Here is a 14,945-nt window from a genome sequence, read left to right on the forward strand (position 1 = left end):
AAGCACCAGTTGACGTGGGAGTTCAGAGACACCAGGGGCATGGTCGTTACTGGGGGGGCTTTGGTTTCAATGTTGCATGATTGAAGCTGCCATCCTGACAGGCCCACCTGCCCCGCGGCTACAGCCAGCTGGCGTAGACAATGATTAACGGCTAGCGTAAACTTACTCAGCAGGCTCTCGGACACATTTGTGCATTCACTCAAATGTAGGAGTGTTACATGACGCTAAAAGCTATTATAGAGCCGGGCCCTAGACCAAGAAATGACATCCATAAATACTTAGTAGGACTGCCCTGCACAGTTATCACTTTCCGAAAAAGAGACTGTAGACTGTCTCTTGTCAATAGAAGTGTGATTCAAGACATTAATGGAGAAGATTTATGCACTGCGCTGCACGGGAGATTACCCCCCCCCCCCCCCCCAAACCTGGATCCCGTACCTGCCTTCAACCCTAGCCTCTGCCATAAAAAGAAAATGACATCATAAAGAGTAAACTGGGCTTGGTATCAGACTCGCCGGCTATAGAACCTTGGAGCTTTTTTGATACCTTTGATTTTCATTTGTCAAGGACAGCACACTATTAATCCTTTGGTGGGGTGTAAAAACTAGGTCTGGGAAAGCTCTTAAAACACCTGCAAGCTCTCCACTGAAGAGCAAAGTCTTTGACTGAAACAATATCAAAGATATAATGTCTCTCATGCTTCAGCCTTGTCGGGAGAACTTTTCTTGTGAGTAGTGGGTAAACAAATACCTGAGCATGGACACGGCTTTCTACACCTGATAAAGTCAACATTGTTTTGTTTGACCCAAAATGTATAGTTTGGACTGAAATAGGGTTTTTTACACTTCCAACAGACAAAAGTAAAGCATTGTCTAAATGCATCATATTTCACAATATTGTCCAATATAAAAATAGTTTGGAGAGCTATCATAGTGCTACATGAAGCTGATGAATTGTAGCCGCTGGATTTGTAAAAGTGACCATTATCCAATTATCGCCCTGCCAATGATCTACTAGAATGCTGATGGGTAATGTATAGAGCCAGGCATTCATAGAGCAATAAAAATGAAGCACTTTGAAAGAAACCTTAATGCATACGATCACTGTCTTTTCATTTCAGGGTGGAAAATAGAGGAAAGAAAAACTCATTTTTTAACGTCAGCCATTTGTTATTTATGTAGATATGGAGAAGTAAATTCAGCATGCCGAGGATAGTTAGTATTCTGGTAGGGCTCCTGGAATAATAGGCAGGTTTTTTTTAATCTCTCCTGTGAAACACCGCAGGCCACACCATTGCTCCAACTCCAATTAATTTCTACATCCCATTCATATTACTCTTCTATGTAAGTGCAACGTTTTGCATTCATCACCAAAACCCTCTCTTAAATTCTCCTAGTATATTTATTATCACGCTAACTGGGTCTAAATTATTAAACCTTAATGATATGGGCTCTGGAAATATGTTGTCCTTTATTTTCCCAACAGAGAATCAATGCTATACATTAGTGGTATAAATTAAGTAATACTTTACCTAGGCATGTTGCCGCCTTCAATATTCCTTCCGAGTGAAATGTATTCTCACAGTCCAGTGGCTTGCGGGGGCCTCTGGGGAAGGGATGATATAGTTCATTATAATGAAAGAGCTAGGTACTGCTAATGGTTTAAATGATACATTTGTGTAAGAACAGCAGAGAAAATACGTACGAGAGATCTGGCGAAAACAAGATAACTCACACTCCCATGGGGAAATGATGTCATCGGACTCAAAGTGTACACCGAGGCTCCTGGGGGGAGCCTTGAATGCAAGCAACGGCATATTTGGTGCATATTCTAGTGTGATATATGTGGGTCAGTAATAGAAATGGGCAATATACGCTAAAGTCCATCACACTTAAAGGTTAATTACAATAGCTACAGCAGTCCTACCTCTTTATGATGAAATTGGTTGCTATCAATCAACTTTAGAGTGCCTTGTAACATTATAAGGTGTGAAAAGGCATAATGGTCTGACAACGTGTAATTTCTGTCTTTTTAGGATACTTAAAGAAGCCCTTTATTTGAAAATTATTACTGAGAAAGTGCCATTAATAAATGAAACCAAAATGTAAAATAAACTGCTATGAAAGGCAGTTTTATCTGCTTTTGTATAATCAATGAAGTTTTAAGTACTTGTAGATTGAACCAGTGACATAATTTGAAATAACTGATGCCTTTCACTTAAAACCTTCTTTATCATTATCTTTTCAACGAATCTAAATGGATTTTTCAGACCAACTCTCTTTGTCAAGGTGGGAAGTAGCCTTTAGATAAACAGAGATTAGGGAGCATTGTCTCATTGCAAGAGGATCATCCATAACGCCTTCTTTCAGAGTGGCTTCAATTACATTAGCAAGTTAAATGCTGGCGTTAGAGGGCATTTAGGTAAAAAATACAGAGGAATGCTGCAAAGGCAAAGTCGGTGACTGATGACGTACAGGTTGAGGAAATGCTGAAGAAGGTGCACATCTGAGCAAGGAAGACTTGATCTCACCAGAAAGAGAAAAGGACTAAACCTCTCCTGCCGTATGTCTCTGGCTACCAGGATGAATTCTCACTGATCGCTAATTGTGTGATTCTTCTTTTCTACATCAACTTCAGGCTGACAGGTTATTTCGGCGTGTTATCGGGAAAACATTTATCCACTTGGAATTATTACTGTGCCAGGGCACTCTGGTGAAACACAAACAGGAGTGAATCTTGTAGAGTTATGGTAAGGCCTCTCCTCATTAGATGGCCAATCGACTGGCGAAGCAGAGGACCCAATCTCAGCCCTTTATTGAGTGTTAAGGAGACACAGACTGACATTTACATCTCTTCCTTCTTCATGGCCACGCGAGGGAGAAAATGGCTGCCATAGATCCCGGCTTTGATGAGCGGCGCGTAAGGTCAGGCAGTGAGAGGCGTCTGCGTCGCTGGGCAATGCCTCATAGACAGGATAGCTCATTTGCTACTCAGGGGAAAATAGGATGTAGGCAAAAAAATAGAATGAAGCGAGTGCATGCTAAGTAATATGTTGTTCTGATGAGTGTGCAACTTGGCTCTTGTCTCATGGCAACAGAACTCCACAAAAACAAACACAAAAGATGTAAACAAGACAAGTCACCCAATCTCAACTAGTCTGTAGTGACTTATTGAACCTAAACAGAGGGGGAACACCGCTGTGGATGAAGCGCCTGCAACCCACAATGGCCCCACCACATCTGAGGTGCTCTTTTCATTCAGTGGCAATTACAATCCACACCTGGCAACCCGGACGACATCCCAATGCCTTACAAAGTCGCAGAGGAACTCTCTTCCAAACTACCCTCCTAAATTGGCTCTATAGCTTCGACCCAATTAGAGCTGAAATATGGTAACTGCATCAGCCATTACGGAGCCGTAGAGATTGCGCTGGAAGAACTCTTGAAGGTTAGGAGGGGGTACGCTTCAGGAATGATGTGTTATGTGGACTTATGCTTACACAGCAGAAAAAAGCACCCTGACAAGGGGACAGCAGAAAGAACCAAGAGGAAGGGGTGCGTATGCGTGTGTGTGTGTGTGTGTTGGGGGGGGGGGGGGGGGGGGGGCATATAAGATGTATTAGAGTAGGGAAGACAGGGAAGATTAGTGTTTTGGCCAAGGACGAGACTTAATCCTACCATCTCACAGCAGCTCAAGTATACACAAGCTTTTTTATTACATGCGAATATGTACTGTTACGCTAAATGTAATGAGCCATATAGCCTTAGCATAAACTTACTGAATGTACATTGCTGCATGCATTACTTTATCCATTTATTGAGAAATATTTATTTTATTTACAAACTAGTTCCAGTCACTATCGACTTAAAATACAACCAGATATTATTGAAATGTAAGAATAAAATTAAACATAAATTACGGTAAGGCATAAGTTCAATGTGCATGTATTGTAAAATGAGGAAACGTGCGGTAATACGGTGGATAATACGGTCAATATCTCTGAATATTTTACTAGATCTGCGTAAAACAACAAACTACCCTCTCCGTTTCCTCCTCGATGGCTGGTTGTGGCCTACATATGTGCTCCTGGCAACCGGGTAACTAATGGTCTCTGTACCAGCAAAGGATTCTGATTCGATATAAGCATTCAAACCTGTCTGCCTTGAGATATGGCGTCTGTCACACTCCGCTACGATTGATTCCCCTTACCCTTAAATGCAGTGCTTGCAATGCAAGCCAAGGACACACGCCTGCCTGGTCAAGTAATGACAATCGTCTTTAAGGAATAATGGCCTGAATGCTGCTTTTGAAAAGTTACCAGACCGCATCCAATAATGAACTCCCGGTCGATGACACAATGATATATTCCTATTCTTCGAAAGAGACAATGTGGCTGCAGTTTAATTGACAAGAAATGAATTTAGTCGGTTGGGAGGGAAAGGCAGGATGAGATGGCAGGCGGGAGGAAGCAAGAGTGGGACTAAATTCTGTGTGATCAGCAAGGTTTCAAACAATCATTGGCAAAGTGAAGTCTCCGCCATATCTATAAGTCATCATGTTTTATAGACCATTAGGATCTCCAGAGAAGGGCCGTGTGGAGACCGTGGCTTTTTGTTGAAATTAAAATGTCAAAGAGGAAGAAATAGAACAAAACAGGGAATCTGCAATTAATTATCTGCCCATACAAATTCAATAATAGGGGAAGCAACGCTGTTTTCTGTGCAGCAGTACTCCTGATCACAGCAAGCTGGAATAGAATGCATTCATCTTCCCAAATTACATTTCTAATCTAAAAAGGGGTTATATTACCGAGGAAAAGAACTTCGGAGTGAGTGGAGCACTACACACAGCCTGCAGATTACTGTCCTGGGTAGCTTTACAACAGACAAATAACTAAAAATATATGAATCCAGGATTCTCCTAAATGCAAAGGGCCAATGAAACAAGTCACTGTGTAATCCACTTAACATTCAAATACAGATATTACAAAATATTTAAAAGAAAGAATACCGTACACACTGATTTTGCAGTAACTGTGCAGCCATTTTTTAAATTGTAATCAAATGCAAAAGGATGTTGGGCTCCACCTTTCTTTTTTTTTTTTTTTGCTTTGCTGAATAATAAGATATATTGAATGAGGTTAGTGCATGAATTTCAGAATGATGCATGCCACCCGTATACAGTATGTCTAGTAGTAAATTGAAAGGAAGAAAATATTATTAAAATCTATAGAAGATGTGCACTGTCAAATACAAACTGAAAATTGAGGATCAATTATAGAATACTGACTGGAAATGTCCGCTGATCGGATTCTGAGCCGATCAAGACTTGTTCTCATTAACCAGTATTGGCTTTATCAAATCCAAATTCATTCAATTCAAGGAGAGAGAGCGCGAGAGATAGGTAAAGACATAAAGGATGTGACTACAGTACTCCTCTAAACATGAGACAGACACACACGTCAGAGGGTTGGGCTGAGAAGAGAGAGGATTTTTTTTAATTTAAAGAATGCAATGGGTGCTATATTTTACCTTCTGCTGTTGTCTCATATTATCTCGGTAAACGCCTCTGGTGCTAATATGATATATTTTCGAGCAGACGGTGCTTCATCCTACTTCCTGTGTGACTGATTAATGGCGGTGGAATGAAACAGGGACAGAGATTTATGGTGTTCCCGCACATAGAATATGTATGATTATCAGCTGTATGGTGAAAGCAGCTCGGTTTGAGTGATGGGCACACGGAGAGAAATATATTAAATAACTCTGAGAAGTCACAAGAGGAGGGTTCTTAGCCGTCTATCGCATTCTGGGCCTCTTGCAGACATTTGTAGGTGTGTTCATGAGGACGAGTAAAAACACTCTGGGCATTAAGTTAGGAACATTTTGCAACATGGGCTTTGTTTTAACAGATTTGACACGTTTTTGATTCTTAAGAGATTTCCACAGTGTTTTTTTTTAAACATTTCTTTGTACTTTCCGTCTGATCTAGCTTTTGATTCCAAATATTTAAACCAATATTGTTAATATATTATTAATTACTATTCACCAGATCACACTCATCTCTAAATCTACAGCCCTAAGCCTCAACGTAAGAAGTGTGACAGTAGGTGTCGGTGTGAAATGTTGTAGTTTATCTTTTGTTATACAGTAATTCTATCTAATCCCTGATTTAGCTATAATACCCATTGGCACCTCTGAGTGCCTCAAACAGTCAGCAGCTAATTGATCGATAGGACGTCATCGTAAATCCAAAATCCTATGCACTTTATTGATCCTTCCGGAGGACACAGCCCACATGCGTGCCAAGTATACGGCATATTTTATCCACCAGAAGCATTATCGTTTGCAGACTGTATTGTTTTCTGTATCTGAGAATTACTGCTTGCTTGCAAGCAAGAATTGAATAACACCCTAGAGAGGATTCCATTTCCCATTCACCTCAATTTACACAAGGGTCATAAACAATGTTAATGCACCGAGGCGGTTTGGTCGCAGTAAATGCTTCTTTCCTTCTAGTGAGCTTGCTTGATTATACTGATGAGCACTTCATCGTTTCGCTTGGAATTTCATCAGTGATTCCCCCCCCCCAAGGAAAACATAAAATATATTTTTCACATTATCTGTATTTTTTATCTTTATTATTTGTAAGTCTTTAATTTCTGCTAAATTTACAATTTATTCTAAGCACGCAGCTGTTGATCAATTCTGAGAAAAGACAATCTGGGTTTTCAACTTTAGCTGGTAAATGCTTTATCCTGATCATCTCACAGAATCTTTAGACACCAGGCAGTAATATACAGTTTTTACTGTCTTTTCCAAAGCTTTGATACAGTAGATCATGTAATAAAGTAGCCTGCCAGACAAATGTATCACAGAAATATGGTTTTGTCTGAGAAAATTAATGTACTTCTCTTATAAACCTAATTGTCTTTGACATAGCATGTGCTCTCAACTTATTACTCCCAGTAGCTTTGTTGCAATGGAGGACAGAATGCCAGAAGGGTAAAGACCTATTCCTGAGGAATGACTCACCCTGTGTTCATATGACAGTGGCACGTGTCCAAGTGCAGTCCATAAGGTGGAGAAATGAGAGGGTTTGTCGTCTCATAATTGTAATTTAATAAAGATCTCACACGGTATCAGCAGAGCCTGACAGCCAGGGCCTTCCGGCGCTTGTTAATGCAATTGTTCTGGTCAGACGGTGCCGCCACAAATCATGCTGAAAGTTGGGTGACAGGTAGCAGAGCTCACGGATACTTCCTGAGAAGCGGCAATGAATTTTGGACGGAGGCCAGAGAACAAGCAGCACATGTTTGGTTGATCATCAAGAGACTGCAGAAATGCCATTTCATACAAAGAAGTTTCATTAAATCAAAGCAGAACTAATGGCAACAATCAGTGGTATAATACAGTAGTATCCAAAAAAAAGTAAGCTGGGACAGTAAAGATTAACGATTAATATCAAATATTATTCTTGTTCTTCTATAAGAAATGTGAGGATTGGCAGTTTGAGAAAACCCTTCCTCTGAAATGTAGGCTTTTAAAGCTTTAGAAAATGTCCCTCCTGGATACGGATACCAGCACCCTCCCTCCCTGCCTGATGTCTGGGTGATATGTGACGGCGAGTGCTACAGTAAAACTCTGCATACATGCCAAAATACATTTTACAATCAGCCTACAGCCAGAGGCCCATAAATTCCCTCAGTGTGTCTGGAGCTGGGAAACAAACATGGCTTCTGGTCACTGCTATATATACAGCAGGCCATGCTCTCTGGGCAGAACCAAGTCTGTGCCCTGCTGGTGATGTTTGTGAGCCAATTCAATAGAGGGAGGAATGACTCACTGTCGTGTATTTTAAAATAAAAAATGGCGAGGCAATCATTTATCCATCTGTTTAATCAGCTGAGTGTATGTAGGCAAATGTTTGCATATTGCTGCATGCTTTATGTTAACTGCAAGCTTGTGAGAGCAGATCCTCGTGCCTGCACGCTCTCACCCATGTCTGAAATACATCCAAAGCTGTCATCACATCCATATTTAGTATCCGCGGGACGATGCATCAAGTGTTGGTACACTTCTGCTGATCTTAATTATCAAAATAAGTAAGTAGGCTGTGTCACCACTCCAGTTGGGCGGTTGTTTTGTTCTTTTTAATCTTAGCTTTAACCTTCGCTGTCCTCCGCTGACGGGAAATGTAGTTTATCAACTGGGGATGACACCAGAGGAGGTGATATATGCAGGACTGTACTTCCCTAGATAACTCTAATAGCACGAAGCGTCGCTCCTGCTCTGCTCCTCGTTCTCAACCAACAGGGAAATGCTTGGAGTAGAGGAGCAATGATATTTTGAAGTGTGTGCTCGAGTCCCACAATGACTTTGTCGAGTCCTAAAATGACATCCCAGAATTAACTAATGGCAACACGACAGCTCAGTTTTAAAAAAACACACACACACACACACAACAGCAAAACAATGAGGTAGGAGGTTAGGGTAGGGTGTGTATGCGTGTGTTGTGTAAAAAAAAATGGTTATGAAATGGTTATGTGTATTTGTCACAAATCAAGGATAAAAATGTTGATTTTAAGTAGCCACCAGCTAAAAGGAAGGCGAAAACATGTTCCATCAGTTTTCTGTCATAAACTGATGAATGAATGTAAAGGCCATGCTGGGAATGGACGTGAACGAGCAGAGTTTGTGTTAAACAACGTGCAGACACAGTCTTTTAATGACGCATCTGTGATAGTCGTCACCTTCAACACTTCCTCCCTTTTACATGGCTTCCCCCGGTGAGGAAAGCTCATAACCGCTCTGAGAGTATAGTCTGTGTCTATGAAATCCAAGATGTGTTGCTTTTTATTTTGAGTGAGAACAAGGTTGTGCTTGTAATCATGCACACACACACACACACATACACACACACCAACTTCTGCTCCAGCAGTCAATAAGCTGTGCTGTGGCTTTGGCAGCGTTCTATCTTATTTACAGGACGTTTGGTGCACTTGACATTTATTGTGACTCCGGGGCCGTGAACTTCATGCAAACGCCATCGAAGCATTCAATGCCAAGGGCCTGGGGCCTCCTGTCTCGGCATCATCAAAAGTCTTTTCACGCTAAGATAAATCACTTCCACTGGACCCCAAGCACGGGATGGAGGTGGGGGGGGGGGGGGGGGGGGGTGGAGTGAGTTAGATGAGAGGAAGAGGAAGGAGAATGGCAGACAGAGAAAGGGTTGAAGGTTCGTGGGGAGGGTTGTTCACAACCAAGCAATACCCCGAGGTTAATGCCAGTTCCGGTTCGCCATTGTTAATTGCTGGATGCATTCACACAAATATCACTAACCATTATGAAGACAGCATATGGTTTGGGTAAATGCGCTTTAGAGTCTGCTTATGGCCACAGGACAGGCCCGGGAGCTAAAAGCTACTTAACAATGTGATACATACATGATGCGATCTCATGACCAGAAGGCCGGCCTGGACAAGGGCATACTTTCATAAGAAACAAACGTGATTGAGCAAAGAAAATCTAATCTTGCAGGCTTCCTTTAGCGCGCTGCCCTCTTAGGGCACGGCCCGGTTGATGAGAGTTATTTAAAAATAAATCTTTACACGTGACTATCAGAGATGGAAAGAAGGTCAGTGCATTTATAAAGTACAGTTCTGAGGGTTTTCTTTGCTTACGTATTTCAGTTACATTTCTATACTATACTTCTACATTCGTTCAGAAGTACAAGTATACACTGGCTACTTGTTCCAAACTTCCAGTGTATTTATTTGACAGATAATTTCACATTGGTAGTCAACTTTTTTGGCTTGTTGCTGCAAAATCAATGTGTAGTTTGAGTTAGTTTTATACCTAAATGTAAAATGATCCAGTACTCCACTAAAAGTGGATCATTTTTAATTACATTTTTGCATCAGTAATTTTACTGAGTCGATCCTGCGACCCGGATTTCAGATTAAGCAGTGAATGAGTGAATTACTGAGCTATGTTTTACATACCTAATCCATCTGATTATTTCTTTGATCACTACAGAATATAATATGATAATGTGTTGTTCATTATCCATGACCTGTATACACACATAACCTCCAATATCGGTCACTAAATGTTTTAAATGCATCTATGGACACTTAAAATATGTCTTTAAATATATTTACAACTCCGTTAAAATGAGCAGTAACTTTTAGTTTATATTCCACAGAGAGGTTTAAAAGAAAGTGATAATAAAAAGAAAGATTGAAAAAGGAGTTTTATTCTTGACCTCGGAAATATTACTTTGATTTAAAGTCTTTCTAGTTTTTTTCTTGAGGCTTCGGTCTCAAATCTCAACGTCTTCGGTGGATGAAATTAGATTCAGATTTTTTTTTTCTTCTTGTTGTTTTTGGAAAGAAAAGTGAAAACAACAAAAATATTTAGAAAGAGTTACATATGCAGTAATGTATATAATAATTTGACGATATAATAATATAATATGCTACAGTTTTAGGTTTGGTTTGCAACCACTCCATATGAAGTACAGATCAAATAGAAGCCAGCAGTCATGATGCAGTATATGGTCCTATTATAGGTACAACGGTACAATGCCTAATAGTAGTACACAGTATAGAATGATGAATGTGCCTACGGAGCCCACCAAATCCTCCGAGCAGCTCTCAGGGCAATATATCCTCACAGCGTCAGCCACAAATCATAAATCAAACTTCTCACTGTGCCATGTGATTGATTACAATTTATCGACAATAATTTACAGAAGTGGTTTTCAGACGCTTTTAACTGTGCTGCAGCAGTAATTTACAAACCACAAGGGGGGGGGGGGGGGGACGGTACTGAAAACAACACTGCTGTATTTCCTATTTGACTGACAGTGCAGCAGCTCAGCAACGTGGAGGAGTAAAATAAATACATAAAAAGATCACTGATGAAGGCTCATTGATTCAAAATGCTTGATGCTCTTGGAAAGGCAAAATGAAGACACCGAATAATTTGCTTCAGGCGGCTTTCTGGGTGTCTTACAGCTAGTGTGCAACTTTGGTGCTTTGACTCAGATCCCAGGCAAAAAATTTGATAATTATTGCAGCAAAAAAATACACCCAAGGTAAGAGACAGCGCAAAGACGCAAGCACAAAAAATAGATGACTCATTGCAAAGCCCAATTGTGGATTTAACTGCAAACAAAACACATAATAGGTTTCTGTTGTCATGCAACTAATGCACCATTAATGACAATTCCTGATTCCCCGATTGCAAACACAGGGTTGCTGTTGTCTGTGTCTGTTGCCTCAGGCTTTGGGATGGTTGACATGATCTATGGATTTTGCATCATAACCTGTAGCGACGTTTGTGCTCATCATTATGCTCTTCTGAAGGAACTGTTGATCTCCACTCAGGCTATTTCTGGTGCCGTGTGACACTGATGATGTTGACAGCAATCGCCTTCCCACATCACAGCTGCCACAAAGGTCAGCTCAAATAAAATGGATGTGTAAGCGAGGCCTGTTCTCCTGCAACAGCCCGATCCGGCCTCAGGCACTGCAGTTGATTAGGCCCAAACATTTGGCACAGGGTCATTATTTCAACTAAGGAAACACTTAACTTCTTCACTCCCGTCTCTGAGGACAGCGATACAGCAAGGTGCAACAAGGTGGGAGAAAGGGAGGGTATGGTGGCGGGTTTTGTCCCTGAAGTATGCCAAAACACTTTATATCTCCCTCCCTCATCGCTCAATTCCTGCACACCCGTGTGAATTAATTAATTTCAAAGCTGGCCGGGTTTCAAAGGTAAATTATTTAATTATATTCCCTGCGTCTTTAAGAAGTCAACTGTCAGGTAGTGGTAAATAGGGCTTTGGCCCTCTGCGGTGCCTGAGGGTGTATGTGTGTGTGTTGTCTTAAAACCTTTTAACATTGGACAAATTGTTTAGCAATATTTTGATAAGGTAGAGGTAATAAATAGGTAATACCTTGGGATTTCTGAGGTATTAACCAACTTATATCCTGAGTAATATGAGACTGAACCGTGAGTAACAGTGTAGCAATGAGACAACATCATTACAACGAGCAACAAAGCAAAACTATACAGTAATAATATTCATAATATTCACTTAGTAATAAACTATAAATAACAGGTTCATGCTTTCACACTAAAGGCTATTTCAACACAACAACTTCAACATTGCATGTTTTTAGAGGTTGTAGTTAACATAACTCATATTTCAAACATCCTTACAACGAGCAACAAAGCAAAACTATTCAGTAATAATATAGTAATATTCATAATATTCACTTAGTAATAAACTATAAATAATGAGCTATTGAAGGTTCATGCTTTCACAATAAAAGGCTATTTCAACACAACCAGTTTTTAGAGGTTGTGCAGCTAACATATTTTAATGGCAAAATTCATCATAACTCATATTTCAAACATCCCCGTTTTCCAAGATAATTTAGCACCAATGTGTTATAAAAACGTTTAATGTTCTGTGTCTGTAGCATGAATAATTGCCTTTATTTAAATTCATGATAGCGCGGTTTAAGCCAGCAATCAAAATTCATAGTATTAACAGAGAATCAGAATCTGAAAATAAAGTGAACTTTTCAACTGAATGCACACAGAGATGTTGAATCCTGAAACAAGACACCAGTGGACAATACGGAACTGATGCAACACTTCTACAGCTGCAGGCCCAAGGGCAAGGTGATGTTCGATGAATGATCACATTGATCAAGAAGCATGCCGGCAGCACGGTGCTCTATATTATCAATACAAGGAAACCACTATCCAAGCCTGAGAGGTTCCGGCACCATGCGAACTCTAAGAGCAGCTTGGTGAGGCTGAACTGAGCACAGAAGGAGGATGTTGATATACATTGATATATTGTCAACGTCATATAGTCATATTGATGGCCCAAAGTATCAGACTCATTGCTTATTTGCAAAGGAGCGCTTTTCAGTTGTCATGTTTGCAGCGACAAGTAGCTTTAAACACACAAATACAATTACATTCTGTCTTCAGACCAGAAGTTTTTTTTTTGTTTTTTTTTTACAGTGAGGATAAAGCACCCATAACATAGGGATAAACAGCGACACATGTCAGTTGATGTTGATTTTCATTTAAGAGAGATGTTTTTGTCATGTCAAGTATTTCTGAAAACGTTGCTCTAATGAAAAGAACTGCACATGCAACAACAACAACAAAAACTACATCTGTCTATCCACATGACTTCAATATCGGCTGAAGGAGCAGGTCCCCCGGATTTAAGATAAATACAGCCGTTAGTGGGGTTTTGTCACAGCCCAAAGAAGCTGTTTATAGCGCAGGGAAAAAAAAAACATTTTCTGGCCAAACAAGGTAAATGAAGCATAATTGGAAGCCCATTACCCAAATGAAAAATGGGTGCCTTTTGTTTTAACTGTGTTAGAATTGAACCGAGGGCTCCTCTTCCACTCTGTAAACCTGCATCAAACTGCAGGGCTCAATAATTATAATGTTCAGGATCCTTCTGAGGGGTGAAAAAAATCAATAGACTAAGGACAAAGAACCTATAGCCATCACTTAATTCTCTTATCACTGTGATTTAGGGGAAGAGGAGGATGTTAAATAACTGTAAATCTTCCGCTATGACTTTGAGGGTGCTTTATGGCAGTTCTTACAGCGTCTCCCAGACAGAATGTCCATACCTTCCACAGACCACACAATTTATAGCTTTATTACCCTTTGTCTTAAAGAGCAGGGAGACGTAGCAGGGAGGAAGGAGATAACAGCCGAGCACAGGAGAGGGCGGGTGTTGGGGAGGGGGGGGGGTGTTGTCGGGGGAAAAAAGTCGGATGCCATCATCGACAGAGACATATCTATGTGACGGGTTTACGGCTCGGGAGCAGAGCTTCGATTTGGGGGTGGAAGGCTGAACACCATTGGTGTTCCACTCCATCCCACCATCCTTAACTCCCACCTGTCCACCCCCCCAAACGACAACATGTGTCTCCTGTGGAAGAAGTAGAATTCAATTTCTGACTTAATCCCCTGACGGTGAGTGACTCTGCCGTTCAGTTGCCTCCATCCTGCCACCATTCCTTCCTGGAGGTCACAAGGAGGACTTAAAGGAGGGCGGGCAGACCAGAGGCGGGAGGGAGGCGGGGCACTTTCTCACCACAGAGTCATGAGTTCCTCTAAACGAGGCAGATGCTTCCTCATATTTTCTGGCTGCGCTCGACAAGTGGCTTATTGTTTCCCTTGATAAGGCTACAGTGTTCCCAGTAATGGGAATTAGAGTTAGGCATAAGTCACAGAGACACGGGGTGAGACCGAGTCAATAGATAATAGGAGTTTTCTCGTGGATGCAAAAGGTATCGTTTATTATCAGCAGCGTTTAAAGAGCAAGGCCTCCGATTTGTCTTTAAGTTACCCTCATGTGTTTAGACGAAAAACAAAAGTTCCACTTTGCTTGAACCCTGTAAAAGTGGTTTCAGGTTTTTTTTCCAGACAAATGCTCCCGACAACACACTCTAAACTGTGTCGTCTCATGACATGATCCACAAAGTCTTACTTATTACTGTGTGAAATGGAGACAATTTCTTACACAGTAATACTACAGTACACATCGAATGAAAGCTTTTATTTGTATTGCTCCACTAATATTGTAATAATATCATTTATTTCACTGAGAAAGTCATGTTTTTAGCTGGTAATGTTTGTGTTAGCTGGGTTGGAGACAGAGTGGCGTTTATCTATCTATTCACAGTTATACTGTATGAGAAAGCATATCTCAATGCAGAAGCAGAGAAAACTTTTAGAATCTTTATTATTAAAAGTAGACAGCAATTAGATAAAAATCTCCACCAAGGTGGTTTTGTTTCCCCATGGCACTATTGCATTTAACTGGACTGGTCCCATGACCTTTTGACCCTCCTAATACTGTATCCCTAAAATTGAAATCACTTTGGT

At 40.7% G+C, this 14,945-nt stretch overlaps 1 long non-coding RNA gene across 1 annotated transcript in view; it reads right to left on the minus strand.

The window, feature by feature from the left end:
• LOC137895868 (uncharacterized) overlaps positions 1-14,945 on the minus strand; it is a 37,194-nt gene that overhangs the window by 18,919 nt on the left and 3,330 nt on the right. Inside the window, exon 2 of the long non-coding RNA XR_011105564.1 lies at positions 1,532-1,605. This is a non-coding gene — a long non-coding RNA (uncharacterized lncRNA). The remainder of the gene's footprint in view (positions 1-1,531; positions 1,606-14,945) is intronic.

This window comes from Brachionichthys hirsutus, chromosome 7, assembly GCF_040956055.1.
Source record: "Brachionichthys hirsutus isolate HB-005 chromosome 7, CSIRO-AGI_Bhir_v1, whole genome shotgun sequence".
NCBI classification, from domain to species: Eukaryota; Metazoa; Chordata; class Actinopteri; order Lophiiformes; family Brachionichthyidae; genus Brachionichthys; species Brachionichthys hirsutus.